General features: G+C 41.9%; 1 protein-coding gene across 49 annotated transcripts in view; it reads right to left on the reverse strand.

Moving 5' to 3' along the window:
- ADD3 (adducin 3) overlaps positions 1-27,953 on the reverse strand; it is a 196,205-nt gene that overhangs the window by 105,482 nt on the left and 62,770 nt on the right. For 12 of the 49 annotated variants that reach the window (XM_084846327.1, XM_084846299.1, XM_084846326.1 and 9 more), the window contains 2 exons: positions 27,866-27,895; positions 16,343-16,389 (listed from right to left, as the gene is read on the reverse strand). The exons of 2 other annotated variants lie outside the window; for them this stretch is intronic. The gene's annotated coding sequence lies outside the window, so the exon portion shown is untranslated. Of the gene's footprint in view, positions 1-6,023; positions 6,254-7,995; positions 8,084-16,335; positions 16,390-24,159; positions 24,234-25,322; positions 25,389-27,865; positions 27,896-27,953 lie in introns of those variants that run through there. 35 more of the 49 variants (XM_084846323.1, XM_084846304.1, XM_084846318.1 and 32 more) reach the window with 15 other exon arrangements.

The raw sequence follows: 27,953 nt of genomic DNA on the forward strand, positions 1-27,953 counted from the left end.
CACAGTTTTTGGCCAAATGCACACCATAAAATCCTCACATTATTAAAACAGCACAATGAGATTAATAAAATTGTTCAACAATATATTTACAAAGCCTCTTTTTGGAACATCTCTTAAGTTCGCCAAGCATGTTGTCAACAGTTGACACAGTTTACTGTAACAGAAAACAAAAAACTTCTACAGACATGATTTACAACTTGGCTGGTTAAAAAATGAAGACCTGTGGAAAATCGGGAAAAAAGTTAGTTTCTCAACAGTTACTCATTCAGAATGATCTACCAAGTTCATATGAACCAAAAATAATGGGTACAGGGTTGTGAGAAAATCTCCACTTGAATTTGTACTCCGAGTTCTTTTTCACTGACATATATTTACATAACCAAATCTAAGAGAATCACTCAGACAAGAAAAACAGCACAGCAAGTTTTACATCAAAATAATTTATAACAATAGGTTTCTGTCCATTTCAAACCCAATTTGAAAATAATGTATATCAGCAAAATATGATATGCTTTAACTATCCATAATTAGCAAAACTAAGTAAGCTAAATTTAAACAGCTATGAGCAGTAGTAGTGATCAAGTGATTCATTTACATGAAGTCAGCATTTGCAGTGTAAATACCACTATCCTTTGAAAGGGTTCAGAAAAACCCATATGTCAATACCTCAACATGCAATTGTACCTGAATTATCCTTGCTATTTCTTTTCGGAGAATTATCCTTGCTATTTCTTTTAATTATACAATTAAATATGCAAGAAAAACCATATGCTGTGTTCCTCACCTTGAATAAGGCCCCTAGAATTCAAATGAAAAACAAAATCCATGTCTGGAGGATGGGGAAAAATGAACATTTCAGCTACCACTACAACAACGCACTCCTGCATAATTCCTTTTCAAAGCAATAGCCAAGTTTTCCTTAGCCATGAATGCAGTCAGAAACTTTACATTAACCTTAACCTTTTCGTTTTTGCGTTGTATTAAACTGGTTTATCTCATGGTCCAGGAATCTGACAGGGAAAGCGATACGGAAATTTATCTGCTGCCAGAAAATGGTCTGCATGCTAGCGTGTGGTACTGGAAAGAGGAGGGACAGTTGGAGAGATAGGAAAGAGCATTTTAACACAGTGCAGACGCAATGAGAAAAACATCAGCAGCTTCCTAGATTTAAAATTCAGAAGATTTGTCTTCAAAAGGTTGATTAATTACCCAGCAAATATGCATAGGAAACTCCCTATATTTAGATACCTGTAAAACATTAAGATTGTATGCAGAATAGTAGCGTTAAGAGAAAAACGTCTCTAATAGTTGTCGCCGTGTGTGTGTGTGTGTGTGTTTAAAATCTGCTTGCTTAACTGGTACCTTTATCATCAATTAAAAGGTATTTAAATCGATTAACCATTATAATAAATTGACAAAACATTGTAGCCCTGCTCTCTAATACGCCTTACTACCAAGGCTATTCGCACTTAGCAACTGTGCCCCAAAGGTTCATATTCTAGTACAAGGAACCAAAATGTGACACTCAAGTTATGCAAATACAGTGTTGGCAGTGCCAATGTATTTTCTTGTTTTAGACTATATTTTCCTCATGTAGTCCTATATTCCTTCTTTAAATAATATAGTTACATGAAGTTAGTCATAAATTAATATGTAAGACTACTGGAACTATGATCATAACACAGAAATATTACACAGGCTGAAACAAGAAGAAACTTCTCTTTGTAGAAGTATCTTAATAGCATTAGTTTGGTAAGATTCTTGCTTAGCTAAACTGAAAAGAGCTTTTCTATGCTAAGTGAAAATAAAATATCTGTATTTTATTGATATTACGTCTTATCTAGATTAATAGCCTGCCCATCAAAAGCTCAGGATAAATGTTAAAATAGAGAAAGATATTCTCCAACAAAATAGGTTAAAAATAGTACACAGAACTGAAGTTTAATACAGTTACATATTCTGTTATGGCACAACCTCTATTTTATGTTATAGCCTAATATATTCCTAATCTTGTGCAAATGTAAATTGAGCAGGTATTACAGGGTGTAGAAGCAGTACGCAGAAGATAGTCCCAAGTAAACACCAGTACTCTGTAATCACCAAATGGATGCTTCTAGCTGTATCTCTTGGCAATGTTTCAACAAAGTTCCAAAATACAAACCATCTTGGCACACCACCTCAGAGTGAACAAATCCGTTTCACCACCTCCGCCCACTGTCTAGTATGGATGTGAGCTGGTTATCCAAATAGACAAAGTTATCATGCACTGTTAGTGGACAAGCCATGCCAAAACTAAAATGGAGAGGTGGGAGGCTGAAACCACATAACAGCAGTATTTCTTCAAAATGGTCCCAGGGAGTGGTCTGAAGGCACATTACAGTAATCTTGGTGAAACAAAGCAAATTTGGAGCTGGCCAGTGCCTGGATGGGAAAGTATCTGGTTGCTATTGTAATGCTGGCATTTTCATTTTGAATGTATCCTATTCTTGTTTCTTACATTTTTCAGTCAAGTTTGTTAAAGTTTATACCTGATATTTGTTACTTGTAGCACCAACCTACAAGGAAAGAAGCTTAGTGGCCTCTATCCCAAAATCTGGGATTCTATATAATCCCATTTCATTTTACATCAGCTAGCCTGTTCATATTCTATACTCCATTCCAAAGTAGAATTCGAACTTTCTTGACAGGAGCCATATAATCAAAGGATCGATCAGAGAATCATAGAACAGTACGGTTGGAAGGGGCCTACAAGACCATAAAGTCCAACTCCAAGGAGAAAATAGTTTCTAAGAAGTTTTACCTTATTGCACATAACATTATGTTTAACAATCAAGGTAAAACATTATGGGTTAGATCCAACCATGCCCTTCTGCAGGAGGCCCTGGCCCGTCAGCAGCGGTGTGCACATGGCCAGCCCCATTGGCGTACAGGCTGCTGGTGGCTGCGATAATTCCAAAAATGAGCATTTCCACTCGTCTCAGTGCTTGCCCCCAGAAGTATTACATTGTGGACGCCAGTGGTAGGGTCTCCGCAAGCACTGCCACTACCGGGCCTAGACTGCCTGAGGAGAGATACCACTGGATCCAATCCTATGAATGAAAACCAGTTATCAAGGAATGAGAAATGATTTTTTTAGTCAGATTTCTTATTCATTACCTGTGTTCCCATACAGGTTATTGTAAGTTTGTAATGAACTGCAGGTCTGCTCTGAGGTAATGATGTTATTTTTACAGGTCATTTATTCCAACATTAAGCAGAGAAGAGGGAAGAAATCCTATTTGGAAGTTTAAAAGCAAGTTCCTTGATTTGTATTTAACACCCTTCAACCTCTAATCAACCCTCTGATTATGTCAAGGTCATCCAACAGAAAGAACACACAACAAAGAGTCCTGTGGCCCTTAAAGACTAACAATGACCAGGTCTGCATGATCACAGAGGGGGAAATAAGCCACATGCCAAAGGGGATCTGCATAATTGCCCTTGCCATCGCAGCTTGTTGTGTGAACCTGGAGAGGGTGACTTCTTGTTGTGGTTAACAAACCACCCCAAACCTGTGGGATGTTTTAGACCTGATCTATGATCACCATGGTGGGTTGCAGCATCTATGTGTGCCAGGCTGCTGATCCAAGCTCCCGCAGCTTCTCGTTACGTGTGAACCCAGCAAAGTGTGTTGTTCGGATGGCTGACAAGCCACCCAGAACCCATGGGCTGTTTTAGGGTTGCGGGTGGCTTGTCAACCACCCCAACAACTCACCCTTGCCAGGTGCACACATAATAAGAATGCCACATTCAGCATGCCCCAACTGTGCCCCAAATATTCAAAATGGCGGCTGCCACCACCACCACAAGCCCCGTGGGGAAATTCACCTATAGTAGCTGCTCATTATGTCTGAACTGGGCTTCTGGGTTCTAGGGTGACTTATTAACCACAGCAGCAAGCCACCCTCACCATGTTCACACGATTTGGCATGCTGCAATGGCGAGGGTAATTATGCAAATCCTACTGGCAGGTGCAGCAGGGGAAATAAGCCACCGTGAGTTATTTCCCACCCCATGACTATGCGAACAGGCCTAGTGTTAGTGTGATACCAGCATTAATGGCCAGAGGTTGCCTTATTCGGTGTATGAACCAATCACCTAAGGAGGTAGGCATATATTTCCCATCTCTCTGGAATCGGGGTTTAAATACCTACCCACTCAATCATGAACATGTATGCCCCTATTAATAGTCATGTTAAGTCTAAAATGCCTCAAGACTTTTTTTAAAAATTGTATTATACTAGCCTTCTGGATATTTAAAAAATGGAAGTAGTCTCACAATAGAATAATCACTTATGTGAAAGAAGTTCTAAATTTATTTTAGGTAACATATTAAAATGTTGTTTATAGAAGTAAAGTTCATAGGAAACCACATATCTTCCACAATTTATCTCAACTGGGGATGAGTAATATAAGGGGCTTAATTCACCTCAAAGGTAACCTATTCTAATCAGTTACACCAATATGGTGTTTATCATTCCCAAACCTCCCATGAAAAGACTGATGTACAGTCTGCAAAGTTATGATTCATCACACATAGAGTGGGAAAGAACAAACTTCACCATGCTTCATGCATTTGTAAAAGAAAAGAAAAGATTAATTTAGTAGGTCTTAAGCACACAGACTTTGAAAGAAAAGTTCAACTAAAATTCAGTGGGCAGAATCCAACTAATTTACCGCCGCTGATGGAAGGCTTCTGTCAATGGAATGGGGAGAAGGGCAATTTCCAGCAATTCTACCTCATCACTGCAGCCCCCCAAAATCTGCTCTGTGGGCTTGGGGACCTCCAGAGTAGGTTTGGGGGGAATGTGGGGAACTGTAGGGAGGAGGGGGAAATCAATGAAACTTGTCCCCAACTCTGTTCCACTGACGAAAGCCTTCCATCGGCAGAGGGAAACTAGTCGGATTCAGCCCAATGTGATTTGTTTACAAGAAAGTTTACTGAGAACTGAAGTCAAGAACTATTCAGATAGTATGTTAAGTTCAGTATAGGATGTAAGTAAACACTATTTTAATCTACGACTGCCATGAATCCACACCCCTCCTTGATTTAATGTTCATGTGAATACTACAACCTATCTGCAATATTTATATACTTTTTGCACTTGCATCTGGATAGTGTTCCAGTCTTTCATATTTTTAGTAAACAATACATAAGTGCAATACATTAGCACAAGAGTAATTAAGAAAGAGAAAGGAGACAGACAAAGCCATTTCCTTTCATGCTGAAGAATACAGTTATGACCACTCTGGCGAAAGATGGACTATCTTTCCAAAGAGTTTCCTGTAATCAACAGGAAAAAGAAAATCTACAGAATCTACTGTGAAAACTGTCTTTCCTTTCCAGAGGAGATAGAACCATTAGCACATCCTGTTTTTACTGTGCTATCTGAGCTAAAGCAAATGATACAAAACTATAGCAAACATATAGTGGAAAAAATTACCACTAGCATTCACAAGTAAGTATTCAAGATCCTATACATCGTAACATTAGTTTTTAAAAATCTAATTTAGCCCCTTCACGGGAGGCATAATATTTCTGATTGGGTTATGTTGGTGAAAGATCATCTTTTATTTACAAGACTCAAAATACTGGATACAGGTGCCCAATTGGAGGAGATGACCCATGGCAAATAAGGTACTTTACCTTCACTTGAAGGCACTTAAATTCCACCTTCTAATCATAAACTGAGTTCCAGGCACTACTGATATTCTGATTCATTAAACTGCAGAACATTCAAAGTGGCACATCCTGATTTTGAACATCTGGATACACGGTGCTATTTTTCAAATATTTGCCAAAATATTCCGCATTGTCCTTTGCAGTTCTCATAATACATTCATTATCAAAGTCTATATGCCTAAGAGCTTTATATTATTACCCAAGTTCATCAGTCTAATTCAATTCTGTTGCCCTACAGGTTTGTCAAAAAGGACCGTTAACTTTATCCTTGTATCCCTAAAAAGTTTATTTAAGTACTTACATCCTTTAAATTCTTAGGGTGACTTACAAAATCCAAATGAGAGCCAGTGTGGTGTAGTGGCTAGAGTGTTGGACAGGGAGCCGGGAGATCCAGGTTCTAGTCCCCACTCAGCCATGGAAGCTCACTGGGTGACTTTGGGCCAGTCACAGATTCTCAGCCCAACCTACCTCACAGGGTTGTTGTGAGGATAAAATGGAGAGGAGGAGGATAATGTAAGCCGCCTTGGGTTCCTTTCAAGAGGAAAAAAGTCGGGATATAAATGAAATAAATAAATAAATAAATGCCAGAACAATTAAAATATACACATCAAACGAACCATATGTAAAAGTAGCATAACATCATTTGGTAGAGATAACTATCAAGACTGGAGCTAAAAAAAATATTTAAGAGGTCTGAAAAAATAAAAAGGGTTCCACTTGGAACCAAAATGACATCAAGGCAGGCGTCAGATGAGCCTCCCTGGGGACAGCATTCCACAGCAAGGGTGCCACCAATGAAAAAGTCCTCTCTGAGGCAACCACTCACCTAGTGGGGCATCAGGGAAGGGCCTCAGATGATGAACTTAAGAGTACAACTAGACACATATTGACTCGTAATCTTACATATACCCTGGTCCTGAACCATGAAGGGCTTTAAATGTCAAAACTTGAACTTTGAGAATTGGGTTTTGAATCCAAACTTTCATCAGGGAAAATTTGGGTTGTTAACCACGGACAACCTAGAGTTCAAAACCCAACAACAAACCACGGGCTTTCTTCCTGGATTGTTTGTGGTTAACAATGCAGAGTTAAATCATAGTGCAGGTTTCAAACATAATGATAACCTACGATTCAACAACCCATACTCAGGGTTGTAATTATATGTGAACCAGACTTATTGACCTGGTTTGCACATAACAACAAACCAAGGCTCAATTAACCATGAGTTGTTGAATTGTGGGTTCTCATTGAAAGTGAACACAAAACTATGAATTAACTATGGGTTGTTAATGATAAACTACCCATAATAAGAACCCGTGGTTTGTTGCTGGGTTGTGAATTGCAGGTTGTTTAAACTATACATTGTCATAGAACCCAGAATCATCGGTTGTTTGGCCAGGCTACAGAGGCAATGGGCAAGACTGGTAATAAAACCTAGCCTCTTTACATGCCAGTACTGCAAAGGCAGTTGGGATACAGGGAGGAAGTGGGCGATGAAACGAATAACCCAGGGCCTGAGAGAAGAAAACATGGTTTGTTGGATCATCTGCCAGACAAACCCTGGGTAGGGCAACAAACTATGGTTTAAATAAACAATGGGTTAGCATTATGTGCGAACCATGCCATTGTTGAGATAAATATATGCACTGAGGTGATCCTGAATCATTAACACCTGGGTATTTATGATTATTATCCAAGGCAAAGTCATCTACTGATAAATGACAACAGCAAGACTATGGTCATACAGAGATAAGTGAGGCAACTGATTTAAGAAAAAGAAAAATAGTTTTTTGCCAATATATCCAAAGAATCAAGTAGGATAGAAATTTTATGACACAGTGGCATCTTGGCTCCGGTCAGCTAAAATTTGACAAAAGAAAAGGCAGGTTGCTACCTGTAACTGTAGTTCTTTCAGTGGTCGTCTGAGAATTCACTCATATGGGCTCTGTGCCTGTACGGAGCCTTGATTCAGGAAACTTCTACAGCTGAGGAATTTGGGTGAGAACCCTTCCCGCACCATCCCAGTGCCCATATCCCTAGGGGGTTCCCACTTATTCCCTCAGTTCCTTGAGACCAACATTGTGGCCTCGAAACTGAGAATACCTTTTGTACCCAACATCGAACTCAAGTATGACACCGAAGAGGGGACGGCGGGTGGGTTGTGTGAATGCACAGATGACCACTTGAAGAACTACAGTCACAGTTAGCAACCTATCTGTCTTCTTTGTGGTCTCTGTGCACCATACATATGGGCAAGTAGTAAGCTAACTTACACGGAGGAGTGGGTCGGTGTCCTATTACAACACTGAGGGAAGGACGGCACGACCAAAAGTACAGTCAGCTCTAGCCCGAACATCCAGTCTGTAATGTATAACAAAAGTAGAAGGTGTCGAGCAGTTTGCAGGGCAACACAGTTCAGGGATGGCAACCCTCCTGTCGAATGCGATGGACGTTGCTATCATATGAATAGAATGAGCTCAGACTTGGGCAGATGGTTCAAATCTAGCCAACTCACACGATAACTCAATAGTTTTGATGACCCAGGAAGCAAAGCTCTGAATCAAAAGCAGATGACCTTTACACTTGCCCCCATAACAGATGAACAGGTGAGGTGAAACTTGAAAAGGCTCAGTCCTCAACTTGTAAAAGGCCAGAGCATGTCGAACATTGAGTGGATGCAAAGTCGACTCCAAGGGCATAGATGGAGAAGTGAATAACGCAACAGAATGATGTCCTGATTTAAATTAAATTCTAATATAACTTTGGGTAGAAAGGAAGGGTTCAGTCTGAGGACCACCACGTCCTGGTGAAAGGTAAGATAAGGCTGGTCTACTCTGAGCACACAGAGCTCACTAGCACATTGTGCAGACATAATGGCCACCAGAAAGGCAACCTTCCAGGAGAGATGGTGCAAGTCTGTGGTTGCCAAGGGCTCGAAGGGCTTGGATGACAGTGCCTTCAGCACCACAGACAGACTCCAGCTAGGTACCGTGGAACGAACAGGTGGTGGCAGATTCCTAATCCCTTTTAGAAATGTCTTTGCTGTCAGATGCAAGAAGACTGAAAACCCCTCAACAGGAGGATGAAAAGCAGAGACAGCAGACAGGTAAACTGTGTGCCACAGAGGTGAAACAAGTCCCTCAGGATTGAACTGTCCAGCTCTCATTCATGTGAAGTCAGTTTGACCCGGCTGAGTTGGTCAGCCAAAACACTGTTCGCTCTGGCAACATGGATTGTGAGCAGTTCAGTCAGACAAAATGAACACCACTGAAAGATCTTGAGAGTTAGGGTGAGGAGTAGAAGCAATGTCGTACCCCCTTCCTTGTTCTGGTATGCAACAACTGTAGTGTTGTCCAAGATGACCTGGACCAGTCTGCCTACCAGGTCCCAGCTCCAACACCTGAAAAGTTTTCTTTCTGGCTCTGAGCTCTAGAAGGTTGATATCTTGTGTTACCTCCGAGGCCGACCATTGCCCATGGACTGTGAGGCCCAAGCAGTGGGCTCCCCATCCCAAGAGCAATGCACCCATAGTTACTACTCTGGATGGAGAAGTTTGAAGGAAGGGAATGCCCTCTGACAGGTTGGCTGGCACCACTGGCCACTGGAAGGAGTTCCTGATGTCCCGTAGAAGCAGCAGTTTGGTCTGGTGGGCATCCTGCTCAGTACTGAAGTTGCATATGAGCCAGTTCTGAAGAGGCCTCATATTCAACCAAGCATAGCGGACCACAGATGTTGTTGCAACCATAAGGCCTAATAGCTGCTGAATTTTGAGGGCCAAAATGGACTTGCAGCAATTTAGCTGTGCTGCCAACAAGGTCAGCACCTCTATTAAATCCCGGGGAGAAACGCTCTGCCCAAGCGGGAGTCTAGCAGCGCCCTGATGAACTGTAGAGACAACCCATGACAACCATGGGGCTGTCCCAACATGTCATCGACCCAACGCATACAAAAGGACACACGCTTGATCTGGTTTTCTCGACTGGGCAGGAGGATGGTGATCTGAAAGTGGAGGAATTAACATCTGTCCCTTTGTCATGGTCAGATCACTTCCTGCTGAGGTTTAGACTCCTGGCGGCCTTTCCCCTCTGCAAGGGTGGGGGACCTATTAAAATGGTCCGCCCCCGGAGATTAATGGATTCCGATGGATTCCAGAGGGCTCTGGGGGATTTTCCTGCTGGTATGGCTGGTGCTCCTGTCGAAGCCCGGGTCGCTCTGTGGAATGCAGAGATGACTCGGGCGGTTGACACGATCGCGCCCAAGCGCCCTTTCCCTCTGAGCAGAGCCCAGCCAGCTCCTTGGTACACACCTGAGCTGAGGGCAATGAAGCAAGAGGGGAGACGGCTAGAACGCAGGTGGAGGAAAACTTGTGCTGAGTCTGACCGAACACAGGTAAGAGCCCACTATCGAGCCTACTCTGTGGCGGTGAGGGTGGCAAAGAGGCAGTTCTTTTCCACCAGCATTGCATCTTCTCAGTGTCGTCCAGCGGAGCTTTTCCGAGTGGTTCGCGGCCTGTTACATTCTGGGCCAGGGACAGAGACGGTGGAACCCTCGGTAGCACGCTATGACGAGTTTGCACGGCGCTTTGAGGATAAAGTCGCTCAGATTCGTCATGAATTGGACACCACCATTAATGCAGTTCCATTGGTAGAGGCGTTCAGAGCACCGTCTGGTCCAGTTTTATTGGATGAGTTTCAGTTACTGAGGCCTGAGGATGCAGACAAGGTGCTTGGCCAAGTCCGATCGACCACTTCTGTGCTTGACCCTTGCCCTTCATGGCTTATTAAATCAAACAAGGAGGGGTTGTCCGGCTGGGTCCAGGCGGTTGTAAATTCCTCCTTGAGAGAGGGAGTGGTGCCTGCCGCTTTAAAAGAGGCAGTAATTAGACCACTCCTGAAAAAGCCTAACCTGGATCCTGAGGATGTTAACAATTATAGGCCAGTGGCCAACATCCCCTTCCTGGGCAAGGTGCTTGAGCGGGTGGTTGTAGGACAGCTCCAGGCACTCTTGAATGAAACGGATTATCTAGATCCATTTCAATCGGGCTTCAGGCCTGGTTTTGGAACGGAAACTGCCTTGGTCACCCTGTGGGATGACCTCTGCTGGGAGAGGGACAGGGGGAGTGCGACCCTGTTGATTCTCCTGGACCTCTCAGCGGCTTTCGATACCATCGACCATGGTATCCTTCTGGATAGGTTGTCTGGGTTGGGAGTTGGAGGCACTGCACTACAGTGGTTCCGCTCCTACTTGGATGGCCGATTCCAGAAGGTGGTGCTGGGGGATTACTGCTCTGTGCCATGGCAATTGTGCCATGGGGTTCCACAGGGCTCTCTTTTATCCCCCATGCTGTTTAACATCTACATGAAACTGCTGGGGGAGGTTATCCGGAGGTGTGGGCTGAGGTGCCATCAATATGCAGATGACACCCAGCTCTACCTCTCTTTTACATCAAAACCAGGTGAGGCAGTGACTGTTCTGAATCAGTGCCTGGGCACGGTAATGGACTGGATGAGGGCTAATAAACTGAAACTCAATCCAGACAAGACGGAGGTACTGTTAGTGGGTGGTTCGTCTGCCCGGCTAGGTGATATTCAACCTGTTCTGGAGGGGGTTGCACTCCCCCTAAAGGATCAGGTTCGTAGTTTGGGGGTGCTCTTGGATCCAGAACTGTCACTTGAGGCACAGGTGAACTCAGTGGCACGGAGCACTTTTTATCAGCTTAGGCTGGTATACCAACTACGCCCTTATCTGGACAGAGATAGCCTTGCTACAGTTATCCATGCTCTGATAACTTCTCGTCTGGATTACTGCAATGCGTTATACGTGGGGCTGCCTTTGAAAACGGTCTGGAAACTTCAGCTGGTCCAAAATAGGGCAGCAAGATTGTTAACAGGGACTGGCCTGCGAGCTCATATTACGCCAGTACTTTTCCAGCTGCACTGGCTGCCAGTCCATTTCCAGCTGCACTGGCTGCCAGTCCATTTCCAGGCCCGATTCAAAGTGCTGGTGTTAACATTCAAAGCCCTTAACGGCTTGGGGCCAGGTTACCTGAAGGATCGCCTCCTCCCATATGTGCCTGCCCGGACCTTAAGATCATCATCAGTGGCCCTTCTCCGTGAGCCCCTGCCAAAGGAAGTGAGGCGGGTGGCTACTAGGAGGAGGGCTTTTTCTGCTGTGGCACCCCGGCTCTGGAATGAGCTCCCTAGTGAGGTTCGCCTGGCGCCTACATTGTATTCCTTTCGGCGCCAGGTGAAGACCTTTTTATTTTCCCAGGCATTTTAGCATTTTAGCTTTCTAAATTTTTATCTTTGCTGTTTTAAATCTGTATTTTAAACTCCTGCACTGCTGCTAGATTTTATTGTGGTTGTATTGTTATATTGTGGTTTTAATGTTCTGTATATTTTAAATTGTTTTATTGTGTGTTGCTTGGATTTAATTTTTGTGAACCGCCCAGAGAGCTTCGGCTATTGGGCGGTATAGAAATGAAATTAATAAATAAATAAATAAAAGAGCTTGGGTAGGTTGCAGATGAGATTTCTTGAGATTTAGGCAAGTCCCAGGCTCTGAAGGAGATTGCACACCTATTGACCAAAGAAGATGGCTCCATGTCGATGCCACCAGAAGCCAATCAATGATATACGGGTACACCGCAACATCTCACATCCAAAGATGGGAACAGACCACTGACATACGTTTGGTGAAAACCATAGGAGCGGTGGCTAGGCTGAAAGGTAGTATCTAGAACCGGTAGGCATTGGTACCGATGACAAAGGGGAGGTAACGCTGATATGATTCTTCTATGGCGATGTGGAAGTATGCGTCACTGAGGTCGATAGAGGCGAACCAATCTCTTTTGGATAGAAGAGGGTGTATCAACTCGAGGGAAATCATATGGAACTTCCTGGGAGAGATGTAAAAGTTTAACTCCTGCAGGTCTAGGATCGCTCGAAGACCTCCGTCCTTCTTCGGAATTGTGAAGTACCTCGAGTAAAAACCATCCTGAAGTTGAGCGTGTGGGACTGGTTGAATTGGCTGAACTTTGAGGTGGAGGAACTGGGATGGAGCAGTACTGAGAGGAGGGAGGGTGTCAACCTTAATCCTCTAGACCCTACAGACTATGGAAAGGATCCAGAAATCTGATGCACTGTTGCACTAAGCAAGATGATAGGAGGACAGAAGAGGTCTGAAGATGGGAAGACAAGCAGAGGGATGAAAAAAAGGTTATCTTAATCAAATGCGCCACTTGTTTCTGCTGTCAGTTTTGCACTGATAGCCATGAAATTTTGAACTCAGGAAAGACTTTCCCAATGTTGTTAGTTGAGGATGCTACTGCTGCAGAGACCCGGGTTGTTGAGGTTGGTACCTGGTAGCGGAAGGTTGAAACCAATTCTGTTGGCTGGGTGGCAGTTGGGGCATGACTCTCATTCGACTCGCCGTGGTACGGGCCTTCTGTACTGAGTCCACTGCGTCATCAGTTTTTGCACTGAACAGTCCCTGACCATTGAAGGATAGATCACACTGTAGTTTCCTGAGGAAGGCTAGCTGACCTCAACCAGGCATGGCAACGTAGAGCAATGGACATGACGAGGACATTTGAATCACATCGACTTGATGGCAGGACGTATTTATTTGTTGCCTTGACAACTTCATTGCCTTGGCTTGAAAAAGGCAGCCTAATTCCTTCTGATCATCCAGTAGATGTTCAAAGAGGAGGCCAGTTTTATCCCACAACAGTAGCTGATACTGTGACATCACCGCTTGGCAATTTGAGATTTTTAGGCCCATTGCTGCGGAAGAATAGTCTCTTCCCAAGTAAGTAAAGGCATCTGCCTTCTTTATCAGTTGGAGAAGAATGTGCTCTCCTAGACTTTCCATGTCCAGCCTTTACACCATCAAGTTTGGAGCAGGGTGCTTGAATAGATATTCTGTGTTGGCTTCTTAGAAATGATAATTCCCTCCAAGCGTTTTGACTTTTGTGACACAGCGGATGGGGCTTTCCAGGACTGTTTTATAGTCTCTTCCAGGGCAGGAAGGAAGGGTATGGCAACAGGTTGAAACACTTCAGCATTCACTGTGTCAAAAACTGGATCTTGCACCGTGGAGGTTACTGGTTGGGTTTCCAAACTGAAAGACTGAGCCATTCTCATCATCTGATTAGAAAATTGTCCAGGGTCCTCTGATTGCAAGATGGTGTAATTTGACCCAACAACAGCATCAAGCAAGGAAATGGACTTCGGACAGGAGGACTGAGATGTGGTGTCAAACTGATAGCCTTCCGTACTGGAGAATGGTAATTTCCCTGGCAATGCTTGTAGCAGAGCCTGCTTGTCGCCTTCCTTGCAGGGAAGTGAATACTCTTCACCGGTTTTAAGCTATAACTGTGGCTGTAGTGTGGCTGGTGGTTACAGCAATGGCTATAATGTAGCCAGTAGTTGCACTGGTGGCTGTAGCATGGCAAGTGGTTGGCCGCAAAGAAAGGGTGTTGGTACCTGGATTGCTTGCTGCAATTGTGGAATGGGATTCAGGACCGACAGAGGCACTCAAAAGGTATCCTTTTGATCCAGAAGTCTCGACAAGGTAGCTGATGTATGCAGACAGTAGCAACTCCTGCCCCAATATGGAAGGTCAGGATGGTGGGGGGGGGGCATAGTATGGATCATACCAATCCTCATCCCAATCATGGGGTCTCCTGATTCGAGAATTCCATGTTGGATGTCTCTCCCAATCAGAGATGGGTGATCTGGACCAATCTCTATCCCGGCTCTGCTCGTAAAGACTAGGGGGATGATCTCTGTTGAAGGAGGCAACTGAGTATACCAAATCCAGAGATCCCTGACATCGGTCTCGAGATGTCCCATACCATTGCGGCCAGTATGGACAAGGTGGCAAAGCTTATGGACCAGTTGGGGATCAGACCCTGATTTCACCCTCTGATGTAGAAGTTATCAGAATGGGGTCCACCAGAGGCATAGGGTTCACCATTGGAATTAGGGAGAATAACATTGGTGGAGAGGGAGGCTCAATTGTCAGTACAGGTGAATGCATTTGGTCCTGAGGCATTGGTGGAGCAATGGGAGACACGGCCAGTACTGGAGGTCATTGTCGATCCTGAGATGCTGAGCCAGAATTGAGAGAAGCAGTCGGGAGCGAAGAACATGATCGATCCTGAGGTGGGGTGCTGGAGAGGCGGCTGGTGCTGGAGGTTGCTGTTGTTCCCAAGATGTCCGTGCAGGATCAGAGAACAGGGCAGGGCCCGAGGGACACATTCGATCCCAAGTAAAGTCATCCAACCTTTTAGAAGTCTTTTTCTTCTACTTTTTAGGTTCCAAAGAAGACAGACTAGCCTGTTTTGAAGCTTTAGCCTCTTTGGTTAGCTTCTTAGCCAGTGAGAACGTCAAAGATTGGTCCAAGTGGGAGGATCTTGTATACTTGGGGGAGTACAACACTGAGAGGAAGATATCCCCAACACCAGGGCAGGCTCCTGCTCAGCGGGTGAGCTCCCTGAGGGGAGGTTGGCTTCTCCGCCATACCTTTTGGCTCCTCAACTGCTTCCAACGCCCGTTTCCAAACAGCAGCTTTCAATCGGTCAGAATGACTCCACCTTGCCTGCTTTGAAAAGGCTTGGCAAGGAGGAAAAGCCTCAACAACGTGCCCTTCTTCGAGGCAAAAAAGGCAAAGAGAATGCCCGTTGGATGGTGGTAACTTAGGCCCACAATGGACACACTTCCTAATGGCGCCTTAAGGGCCATACGCCCATGAGGGCGATTGCAAGACAGCGAAAAAGGAATAGAAATAAAAACAATGCAAAGATTAAGGAGAGAATACTTAGATAGGTAAGAAGACAGAATAAAACCTCAGCTTTGAAAACACTTTCAGATTGAACTGAATGCAAGAGAAGTTCCCTCACAAGGCTACCACAATGGCAGTCAAAAGAGAAGTGAGAATAAGTGGGAGCGTGCTAGGGACGTGCACACTGGGACGATGGGGGAAGGGTTCCCAACAAAATTCCTCAGCTATAGAAGTTTCCTGAATCGAGACTCCACGTAGGCACAGAGCCTGAATGTGTGATGCACAGACTGCGAAAAATAACTTGCTTTCTCTGAAATCTCTGTATCTACTGGCTGTGAGAGTTCTAGCTTTAGCAGATTGAAATCAATACCCCTCCTCAAGCCATTGGCTCAGTTGCTTATAAATTACGGAATGTCTGATGAACTGCTCAGAGGCTCTAAAAAAAATGCAGGCACACAAGGCCTAGGAACAGATGGGCGGTAGAAAGGGGTGCAGAGAAGAGAGGAAGCAGCACTATCAACATTCAACTGTTAGACTACATTACTGTGAAAGAATGGGTGTGTACAAGAGTGAATAAGGGTAAAGGGTCACATATGAAGTACTGAAAAAAACAACACCATCCAAATATTGTGATGTCAGTCATGTCTCTATTTTATAATAGAGAAAGTAGAATGATGTTAATACCCATGGGATTTGCATTAAAGCCAACAATAATTTTCTGAAACTGGGAACCTTTACTAATGGCACAGTAAATGTAGTATTTTATTTCTAATCATCCAGCATAAAAACATTCCTTCCTCCACTGTTAAGTTCCACCATACACTCACTTGTTACCTGGATGTTATTTTCACAGTTGTCCTTCGTCTCTTAATGCAGTTGACCTGCAAATAAAACAAAGCATGTAATCTCAAGACAGAACTTGAACAGGATTACAAGTTTCATTATCACTTAACATGAGCAAATACAATAATTCAAATACACACAACTTAAAAAAAAATAAACCAACACCAGGTGCTCAGGAAAGTGAACTCTTCAACTCTTTTGGCTCCCCAAAATTGGCTGCAATACAGCTACAAGGCTGCGCACTTGAAATCAACAGGACTTCATCATGTTCCAGCCAATTCTTATATAAAGCATGTTATTTACAAATCTTGAGGTATGAATCGAAATTGCTCTCAGAAAGTAGTAATGGAGAGTACATCATTGGTGATGGAAACATCAGCCCTGCACAAGTTGAACACCACAAAATCAGCAGTTTGTTGTCAGGACATAATTACCGAGGCTTCACAAATCCATTTAGCAGGTTACCAACTGAGTCAGTTCCACTCTTTACATTTTCCTGAGGAGGAGAGGGCCCAATCTCTCATAATTCTGACTATGTTGAAAAATGATTTGTGCTGCTTCTGCAAAACCTCTGTACAACATGAACCAAAGGCTAGCCCCTCCTATCAGTTGTCTAGCATGTATAGAGCAGGGTTGAGCATAAAGTAGATCTCAGGATGTTTTCGAATTCGAGTCCCAGAAGCCCCTGCCAACATGGCAAATTGATTGCATTTATATCCCGCCTTTTTTCCTCCAAGGAACTCAAGGCAACGTACATGATCCTCCTCCTTCCTCCATTTTATCCTCACAACAACAACCCTGTGAGGTGGGTTGGGCTGAGAGTCTGTGACTGGCCCAAAGTCACCCAGTGAGCTTCCATGGCCGAGTGGGGACTAGAACCCGGATCTCCCGATTCCTAGTCCAGCATGTGGGGAGTTGAAGTCCAAAACATCTGGAGACCTACTTTCTGCCCACCCCAGGTATAGAGGACTTAGGGGGGAAAGGATGGATTTTCTCAGGTGAGAACTTTTGATTCAAAATGGAAAAAAGAAATTGTGTGTGTGCATGTGAACCAGGCATCATTTCCATGATGTGGGGAGCCTGGAAATTCTTGAAATTTGGAGGGGGAGGTTGCCTGTGTGGTGGCAGGGGAACAGGGTTAAAAAAATAAAAAAATGAAAACAAATTCCCCCCTCCCCAGAATGTCACAGAATAATACAATATTGGGGGCATTCCTGGGGGAGGAAGGAGAACAGCAGCCACCAGGAGGCAGCCCACAAGTGACCTTCTACTGGCACCTGTGTGCCTGTTTTAAAACCATACCATTGTTACTGTAAAGCGAGCTTCCAATTTTTGAGGACCTTTGCAACCCTCCCACCCCCAGCCAAAATGTTCCCTAAATATGCCACCAGAGAATGATATGGCAGATCTGGGTGGTATTTTAAGCTCATACCTACTAAACACCATGCTTTGGAAAATAAGAGAACCAGCACAAGTCCTGTGGAGTCCAGAAGAGTTAAGTCACATAGCAGATTTACACTTTTTTTCCTTTGCGCTGTTTCTTTCCAAAGTTAGTTATGAAGGGAAAGAAAAGACTGTGCCTCTGTCCAGAGTCATCTGCATGGTATGGGAGGGCAGGGGTAGGTAATCCCCATAACAATAATTGCAATTATTTTACCAGACTGATAACTGACTCAAAATCAAATAGTGGCTGTAATAAAGAAGGATTCAGTAGTCTAGATCAGCCTTCCCTAACCTGATGCCCTCCAGATGTTTTGGACTTCAACACCCATCAGCCCCAGTCAACACTGCCAATGGTCAGGAATGCTGAGAATTGTAATCCAAAACTCTTGAAGGACACCAGGTTGGGGTAGGTTGGTCTAGATGTTTATGGGATGATCCCTTAACCATGAACACAGGAACATAGGAAGCTGCCTTATACTGAGTCTGACCCTTGGTCCACCTAGCCCAGTATTGTGAACAGTGACTGGAAGCGGCTTTCAAGGGTTTCAGGCAGGAATCTTTCCTAGCCCTACCTGGAGAAGCCAGGGATTGAACCTGGGACCTTCTGCATGCAAAGCAGGTGCTCTATCTCACTGAGCTATGCCCCCTTTTCTGATGCATCTCTTAATCACTATTATTTACAGAGTGCCTGAAAGTATTAGGAGCTGTGCAAAAATCAGAAGTGAATCAGAACCTGTCCACAAACTTGCAACCTGATCAAATACATGATACATTAGAGTGGATGAGTAGAAGCGGGCAGCAGAGTGAGTTTGCAGAAATGGAGAGGGGGGAGGGGACACCTCTGACATCCTGTGGCTGTATCCAAATTAACTGCCCCTAATGTATCCTTCTCAGTCCTGTGTGTATTACTGTGGGCCAGTTCTTCAGTATAGACCCTCATAAGTATGCTGGAAATGCTTCTGTTTGGCGGAGGCTTCATGCAGGCACCTTAACGTTTGGAAGCTACTTAGCATGTGGAACAGTTCCAGGAAATCTGCTGGCATGGAAACTCTCCACATGATTGTAATCGATTTGCCATGTAATTGCCATAAAACCTGCAACCTCCCTCCACCCCCCAAATGAAGCCACTGCCACACAGAAGCATTTCCAGAAGTCTCCCACACTGAGGCCATAAACATCTTCTAAATCCAGGAACTGAGTGGAGAAAGGAAGCTAAGGAGCAGTTATCTTTGAAGCTTGTGTAAGGATCAAAATGCAATATTTTGTTTAAGTAATTTCTTTCAAGCTCATCCCCATTGATCAACTACTCTATTCTTATCTTAAACATGCAAATTAAAAACCAAGGAAATAAGAATACTACATCAAGTGCTCCCATTGCCTTGTCTTTTAATATTGTGAGCTTTGCAACTGTGCAATCGATCAGGAAAAAAAACAGCTTGAAGTTACTAAAACAACATTGGCTTGATTCCCCCAATACTTCTGTACTGCTTCTACCATTAAAATATATGTATATGTGTGTGATTATAGATATGGCAGTGGTCCACATGTTTTGTCACCAACTCTAAACCTGGAGGTTCCATATAGCCATTAATTGACTCATCCTCTGTGAATATGACTCTGTTTTGAAACCTAAGCTACTGGCCATCAACACATCTGTGGAAGAAATTCTATAAATGCATTGTGTGCTATGTGGAGATATATTTTCTTTTTCCCATCTTGACTCTACTACTAATCAGTTTCATTGGATGAACCCAACTACTGGTATTATGGGAGAGAAAACCTTCTCTCTATCCAGTTTCTCCACACCATGCATAATTTTATAGATTTTCAAAATTATAAACTTGATACAATTTTCAGAGTCAATCTAACATTTTGCATTCTTTAGAGGGGCCTACATATAGTTGTATTAGAAAGAAAACTTTTGTATTGGTTTCAGAAATGAAGCATGTGAACAATATGATGAGGGGAAATCTATAACTCTGCATACAAAAATTTCAATAAAACCAACAGTCACATTATAACTATTCAATTATTTTTAACGTGAACTCCTATTTTATAAGAGATATTTTGCATTTGCCTGTATATGCAATAACAGTACATTCATAGTCATTTCAGCATATGTGATTAAACGTAATTAATTTTACAATGTTGATATGGCACCACACACATCACAACAGAAGATATGATTCCATGGTAACTTACTGATGTGCTTTAAATTAGACCTTACCACCAGAGATGAGAGTAATTATAAATAAGGCTGTACTAATATTACACCTTAAACACTGAAATCCAAACTCCACCTCAAAACTATCCTTAAAGTACCTCATGCTTTAGAAGACTTTACATTTTTTTAAAAAAAATCTCCCTTGTCATCATGTTGTCATATCTGAACAGATACAAAATCTCTCCTTTGCCACAATTTAACTATCTCCTCCACACCATGCTGTGTCCAGCATATTTTATGGATAATCTTTCCCTCAAAGTTTTAAAGCCAGAGATGGCTTAAGTCCAGAGAATCCGGCACTGAAGCATCTTCCTAGGATTTCAACATATTGCTAAAATAAAGATTAAATATAAATCAGGATTAAACTTAAGTTGCTTAGAACAGTGTTCATTTAACATAATTTTCCTTAAGAAATAGGTGGCTATCATATGGACTTTGTGCTCCATCCACATGGACTTATATGCACTGTTTAGAATCAAGAAAATCTTTGAAAAACTGTTTTTCAAAGAATAATTTTGAAGCTCATTGAATCACAAAGACAATTTTCAAAGTCTGATGGCAGAGTATCTGGAATAGTTTAAAAAAAACCAGTCACAAGGAAATAAAAAGGATCCATGCTTTCTTGTTATATTATGAAACCTCATTATTTTTAAGCTTCCTGGATTGCCAAGGGTACAGCTCATAATTTTGAACATGAGAGAGTTAACACTACTGGGTCTTTTGATCGTACAGTGTTAATTGTATCAAGTTTCCCATTGGTACTTCATATATTTCCTAAACAATAATGCTTACAAACTGTTACATCGAACTACTAAAACATGTTAATTTACACATAAAAAGAGCACTGCACACTATATAGAAAGGTATGTTTTGTATTATTTGCATGGTTATTTTATATATTACAGTTAATGATATTTACGTTAATTATAGAAAACACTCCATGGGATGGTGCTTATTTAATACGTAAATTTAGCTCATTATGTGCATCAAGTTGAAATGCATTTGGAATCTCTCTCTCTCTCTCTCTGGCCCAGTTCACATAATACCAGTCCAAAGGTTGTTTAAACCACAGGTTGTTGGGGCCGCTTGCTACTTCCGCTTTCCATCCAGTTTCATCAATGACCCCGTTCCTGGGTGGGTTGATGCAAAGTGTGAACCCAGAACTCTGGGTTGTTGAGAAACAAACAACCCAGAGTTTGAACCCATGATCTGTTGTTGGGTTAAGCCGGGTGTTCTTGGAATGCTGACGAAACCAAATGCAAAGTGGAAGCATCAAGCATGCAGGAGAAAGAGTGTGCGTGCTTGCTCTCACATGGCCCCACCAATTCATGGGTTAATCAACCCACTTATTGGTGTTATGTGCAAACCAGGTCACTCTCTCTCTCTCACTCACACATACCACATATATTACATTTGCTTAAACTAAATCTTAAATGTTACATAATTTTTTTGACATTTACGACAATTCCTCAAGTTCTAGACTGTCCTTAATTTTTTTTAAATTTGCACATCTCATCCCACATTCAGACTTGTACACAGATACAAGTTTTCCTGCTTTTACAATTCTCAGTTGTTTTTCAACTTAACTAACTAACCCAAATAAAGAAAATGTTACTGTGCCTGCATTAGAAGATACTGCTTAGCATTTGAAAGACCTTTGGATCTTGTGTTTAAACCAAGGACTTCAGTTCAGTGGAGTAGCTTTGCTTACAATAGTCATCAAACATATACTGCTTGAATAGTTCACCTCCATGGTTAGCATGACTGAAGGGTGGGTGATTCTTAGATGCCCATTTCATAGCTATGGAAGAAGATGCTATTTCTCTAAAATGGGTATCTAAGAATCACCCTTCAATCACCTGTACATCTGGGGTTGAGAATATTGAAAGAAAGTATGGTGAAACTAGTTCTTGGTCAATTTGCTTCTTTAGCGCCTGCACTATGGTTTAACACTGTGGATAGGTATTTCTTTCTTCAATATCTGTTGAAGCACCTTCCAGATTTTAACATGGCAAAAATCTGTATGAAGTTTTTCTGAAACTAGGAGAATATTTTTCAATATACTGAGCACTGGTTATACACTTTTCCTTAAACTAATGTTGTACACATTGGATGAGATAGCTCTCTATTTTGACACAATATTCTGATTTTTATCAGAATGGGCTAGTTCTTTAAAAAAATGTTTGAAACAATGAACCACTGAGCTTCATCATGCATCTTGGGAAGAAGTGATTTATATTTTTTTTCTGCTTTCCTCAGTGAAGTTGAAGCAAGATGGTTGTTATCAAAGTATTTTGTAAATTCAACATTTTCCTTTATTCCTGGAGAAGTATTACTTATGTATTTAGCTCAAAGATACAATAAATAAGCACTGCAGCATGTGTTTCTTATTATTCAAGTTTCTTTCATTGTTTTCTACTAGGGAGCTTCTCATATTTGCCACACTGCACATGTGAAACTTGATTTTTTGTTCAGTCAATTAGTTTTTACTGCTATTTCTTCTAGGTATTTCAGTGTGTTGACATTTCTCGATGTATGTATTGTTTCTGGAAGATATACAAGATACACAACCATTGTCTGCTGTTACACAACCATTTTCTGCTGTCAGTCAAGTTTATACTCCTGGGCTTCATCTATCAAGACTCAAAATGTCAACGTTTCCTAGCAATCTTGTCCTCCGTATACAGCTTTCCAGCAATGTCTGCTCTTTCAGAGGGACTGTAGCATGGTGGTAACAACCAAAGCCTTTCAATATTTTAATTTTATTTTAAACACTATGAAAAAAGATAGTTTGAACCAAACAATCATCTGTGGAGCCTTGCTGATCTTTATTCCAAACCATCCATGGCTTTACTGGCTAATGGAGAAAATCTGTTCCAGCAACATTAGGAAACTAAGAGTGTTAGGATTGCTGCTCTATAGACAGAGGGTTCTGATCTCATCTATCCTAAGTCCTACCAGCAAGGGCCAGACAGGGCAGGAGAAGCAAAGGAAGCATTTTTGCCTCTGGTTCCTCCTTTAAAAGTATTTTAGCTGCACAGGCCTCTGAACCCATCTAGATTGCTTACCTGGGGGTGGGGGAGCAGGAAAGGAGAGGCTTGTGGATCAGGCAGATCCACATCCTCTCCTTTCCCCTCCCATGAACACACTCCCTTTCCACCTTCCTCAGCTTCTTCTGAGGTTGCTAGTGCTACCTCAGAAAGAGGAGTCACCATGGAGCTTAAGAATTTTACCAAATATGGCTTTTTCATGACAGAGCTGCAGCAAGCTTTCTATGCAATTTTTAAATGTACAGGAGCACTCCCCCAGGTTTGGAGTTAGTAACAGTTATTTAACAAATTGTTATTCAATGAAGTGATATTTTAAGATTTTGATGAGCACAGAAAAAAATTGTGAAAATCATTTATTGAAATTGTTTTTCGAACTTTTAATTTAGAAAATTAGTAAAATACAAATATGAAAATATAGATACATTGATGTAATTCCATCTATTCAAAGGTATCTAATTCATAAATTAATATACTCGGATCAATGTAAACATAGAAAAGTGGTTAGATCATAATGGAATTTACCATGGCATCCAATTTTTTACAAGGTTATTATTGTATCTATTATTCTCTCTTGCTCAATATATCCATACACAAACCTCATTATCAACACCACATCCTATATTCTTTAAAACCAATTGGATAATGGGGCAGAAACAAAATATTTCTTTCTAGTGTGAAGCTATAGAGTGAAGCTATAGAGATCTTGCAGCATCTCCATCCATTCTTGTCCACACAACTTTTAAATAATTCAATAAAGTTCTCAAAGGAACCATCAGAAGTTTATATCCTATAAATTGTTCAAATACACTAGTACCAGCTGCAAAAAACTTGATTTTCTCACATTTCCAAAATATGTGCATATAATTGGTATGAGGATGGCCACCAACAACTGTCATGAAACAAATTATAAAAACATTTTCAATTTATAGGGCTTTATGCCTTTAAAAAGTTGCCTTTTATATTAATCACAATCAAAGATTTTCCCCTTCACCATAGCCAGAATTCTAGTAGCAATATTTGTAAATCTTTCCATTTATTCTGAAGAATCAGGATACCAGATTTAATACGCAAGAGTAGTCTATATATCTTACCTATCAACCTTTTACTGATTGGGAAAAATAATAAATACTTTTCCTGTGATGAGTCTCTACTTGGGCCGTATTTCCTAGTAAAAGCAAAAATGGCATGTTTAATTCAAAAAAGGAATTAAATCTAGGCCTACTGAAATTATTAATCAGCTAATTTAGAACAAACTGCTTATATTTAGTATTTTCCTCTTTTTTATTGGTTTAAGATGTCCTCTGTCCTCACAGAGTACTTAAGCCAATCACCACCACATTTCTAGGCACATGCCTATCTTGTAAAACTCACTAAGTGGACCACACCAAAAAGGTAGAAATTGAAAATAAGGCTGCAAATGAGGTATTTCATGTTGTGAGTTGTATGTCAAGGCCTTGTCTCTCTTGCACATCCAGATCACATAAATGTAACAGTTTCCCATAGTATCCCACTTATTCATATTGTTAATAAGACATGAGCTAAACTGTCTAAGGCTGCAATTCTACACACACTTGCCTGGGAGTAAGCTCCGCTGAAGTCAATAGGGATTACTGCATTTTAAGGACTGTATCCAACATCCACAAATAACCCTGCAACTAAAGATACAGTGTACAAGTTCTATACCAAGATACTGAAACATTTGGAGATACATTGGAGAAATATCCTCTGGAATGGAAAAAAAATCTCTCACAACTACTAGCTTGTTTGATGAAATTAAAGGAAGCACCTCTGCCACAATTCCTGACTTGGGGTTATAAAAATAAAGATAAAACCAGCAGATGGTAACACAAAACTGAAGGCTGCACAGTAATGGATTAGAAACAAAATTTCTCTGTTTTCTACTTCACCTCTCTTTTCTGCTTCTACTTCTCGCCTACGAGGCATCAAAGGATTTGGAAGTTTAAAAGGGATCCTCAGGGAAATAATTGGAAATTTTTATAACATAGTATTTCCTTATACCACAGGCCACAGGAATGCAAACTGCTTTACCAAGCAGAGATTTTCTCACTGGAAACAACTGACAACTGGAAACAACCCAAGAATTGTTCCATCCCTAAATATTGCCAGAGCCTTAAGTATAAACAAAGCAAGGAGAGGATACAGAATAATTCCACAAAAATTCCAGAGTATGAAGCGTCTCAAATGTTTTGATGGCATAGGAAAGTTAACAAAGGACATTATTGGAGATACTTACCTGAAAATTCTTATACCCAGAAGTTGTCTTGCTCCCAGCCAGGTAAGTGTGCACAGAACTGCAGCCCTAAATGTACATTTAATTCACTATCATAATTTCCTCTGAGTCAGCACACCCATTTACAGCTATTCTTAACATGAACCAAAGCATAATCCTGTAGCTCACGGTGAAGCAAAACTTCCATTTCTTTGTAGTAAGTTTGCTTAATTAAGGCTAAGATTTTGGCAGCTGGACAGATTATAAAAGGATTTTATAACAGATTTTAAGATTAGTTTAAGCCAGTTCTTTAGCGGCCTTAGCTTGAATTGGAAGCAATTATACAATATGATAATAAACACTACAGTTATTTCATTTCAAACCTAATAGAAAGAGCTTGACAGCTGTTAAACAAGCAGAGCTAAGAGTTTAGTGAAAAAAGAGAAACTGACTTAAAGTGTTTCCAACTGTAAGAAATTATTTGGTTTCAAAAGACACATGTGATCCCTGTAAAACATACCTGCTAAAATACAAGGACATACTACATTTTCTTTGAGATGCAGCCTCCATCTAGTATCAAACTGCTTTTGGAACCACTCTAGTTTTAAAAGTGGTTTGCCTTGGTGCAGAGCGTGAGGCCAAAGCTCCACTGAGTACATGGAAGTAGTCACACTCTGGGCTTTTTAAAAAGATGTTTGATAATTTAATTTGTACACATCTCTGTGATGCCAGGCACTTTCTCATCGTTTCCCGCCCCTTTTAAAAGGGGTATTATTGCTCCCATTTTTCAGATAGAAAATGCAGAGATCTGCTACCTAATGAGCTTGGGGCGGGGGGGAGGAGAGACATTCTTGAGTATTTGTGGCACTGGTACAAGCAAAAATGGAAGCAATAATACCCCCTTTGGGGGCTGCAAACAAGAATTACATTCATTCATTCTTTAAATTGGATTCCTTTTAATCATGAACAACCTAAAGGTTGCTACAGATATAAAGGTCTGATACTTTGCTCATCAGTTACTTACTGCCACATAGGTGGAACACCATCAACAGAAGTTGTTTGGTAGCAGCCCAGAGTACGCATAAAAAAGGTAAAGGTGTCCCCAACCAGTCGTGTCCGACTCTAGGGTGCGGTGCTCATCCCCGTTTCTAAGCCGAAGAGCCAGCGCTGTCCGAAGACGCTTCCATGGTCATGTGGCCGGCATGACTGAACACCGAGATGCACGGAACGCTGTTACCTTTCCTGCCGAGGCGGTACCTATTTATCTACTTGCAATTTCTTGCTTTCGAACTGCTAGGTTGGCAGAAGCTTGGACTGAAGACGGGAGCTCACTCCGTCATGCAGCACTTGGGTCTCGAACTGCTGACCTGCCGACCTTCCAGTCTGCAGTTCAGCGTCTTAACCACTAAGCCACCGCGGCCCCTAGTGCTAAGTAGTATATGCTATACATTGCATTATGCTGCTAATTGCTATGATTTACGTTTGATATTTCTGAGCAGTAGCATTGGATGGTCAAGTTTTCCTTTTATCATGTATGAAAACTAAATGTTTTTCAAAATAATTTTCACAATATCTGCATACTTGAGGGGATAACTATATGTTACATTGAAACAAACTTAATTGAACTCCAGCAGCTTTTTTAAAAAGTCATTTTGAGAGGAACTGATTTGGAATGAGAAGTGGCAGGGTAAGCTTAACCCTTTCCCCACTGAATTGACTCCTTCCACAGCAACTTTTCTTTACAAACAAAAGAGCATTGAGGCTATGTAATATGTATGTGCAATAAAATGAGAGTCCCTGAAAATGTTGGCATTGTTAACCTCTGACCACCTCCTCAAGCAGTCCTATAGGGTTTATCTGTGTTTATCTGAGCAGTGTCTTTGTCAGACAAGCCTCTCTGGGAGGCTTTACACAATTAGAGCACCATCAACGAGAAGACCCTCTCCTTGGAAGCCATCCACCTCACCCTGTACTGAAGATCTTAATGTACAGGTAGGTACAGACAGAAGACACTTGGCCCCTCAGGTATCCTGGGTCTTACGTTGTTAAGGGCTTTAAAAGCCCAAATCAGCACTTTGAATTGAGCCTCAACAGGGACTGGGAATGCAATTCACATAACATGATGTGGTTATAACACCCAGTCCCAGTTAGTAATCTAGCAGCTGCATTCTAAACTAACTACAGTTTCCAAACCACCCACATAAAACATATTACAGTAGTCTAACCTGGACATTATCAGAACATGACTATTAGAGATGTTCACAGATCACAAGATTCATCTCGGACCTGATTCAGTGCTTCAGAGAATAGCCAGTTCTGCTCAGACGGATTTGGAGGCTGTCTGTTTCAACTCAGATAGCCTCCAAGTTGAATTTGTTCAGTGGTAGACCACATGCTTGGCATGCAGAAGGTCCCAGGTTCGATCCCCAGCTTCTCCAGGTAGAGCTAAGAAAGAATTTTGTCTGAAACCCTAGACAGCTGCTGCCAGTCAATGTTGACAATGCTGGGCTAGATAGACCAATGGTCTCACTGTTGGCCTGATCGCACATTATGACAGCTTAACTTACCTGTGGGGGCTGTTGCATCATACCGGGCACCTATACAAACAAAAGCAAAATATGTTATTTTGGGACACAAGTTGTCTGCCTTTCCGAA

The sequence above is a fragment of the Heloderma suspectum genome, chromosome 3 (genome assembly GCF_057233095.1).
Source record: "Heloderma suspectum isolate Gila_16-S chromosome 3, 16-S_ref, whole genome shotgun sequence".
In the NCBI taxonomy this organism is placed as follows: domain Eukaryota; kingdom Metazoa; phylum Chordata; class Lepidosauria; order Squamata; family Helodermatidae; genus Heloderma; species Heloderma suspectum.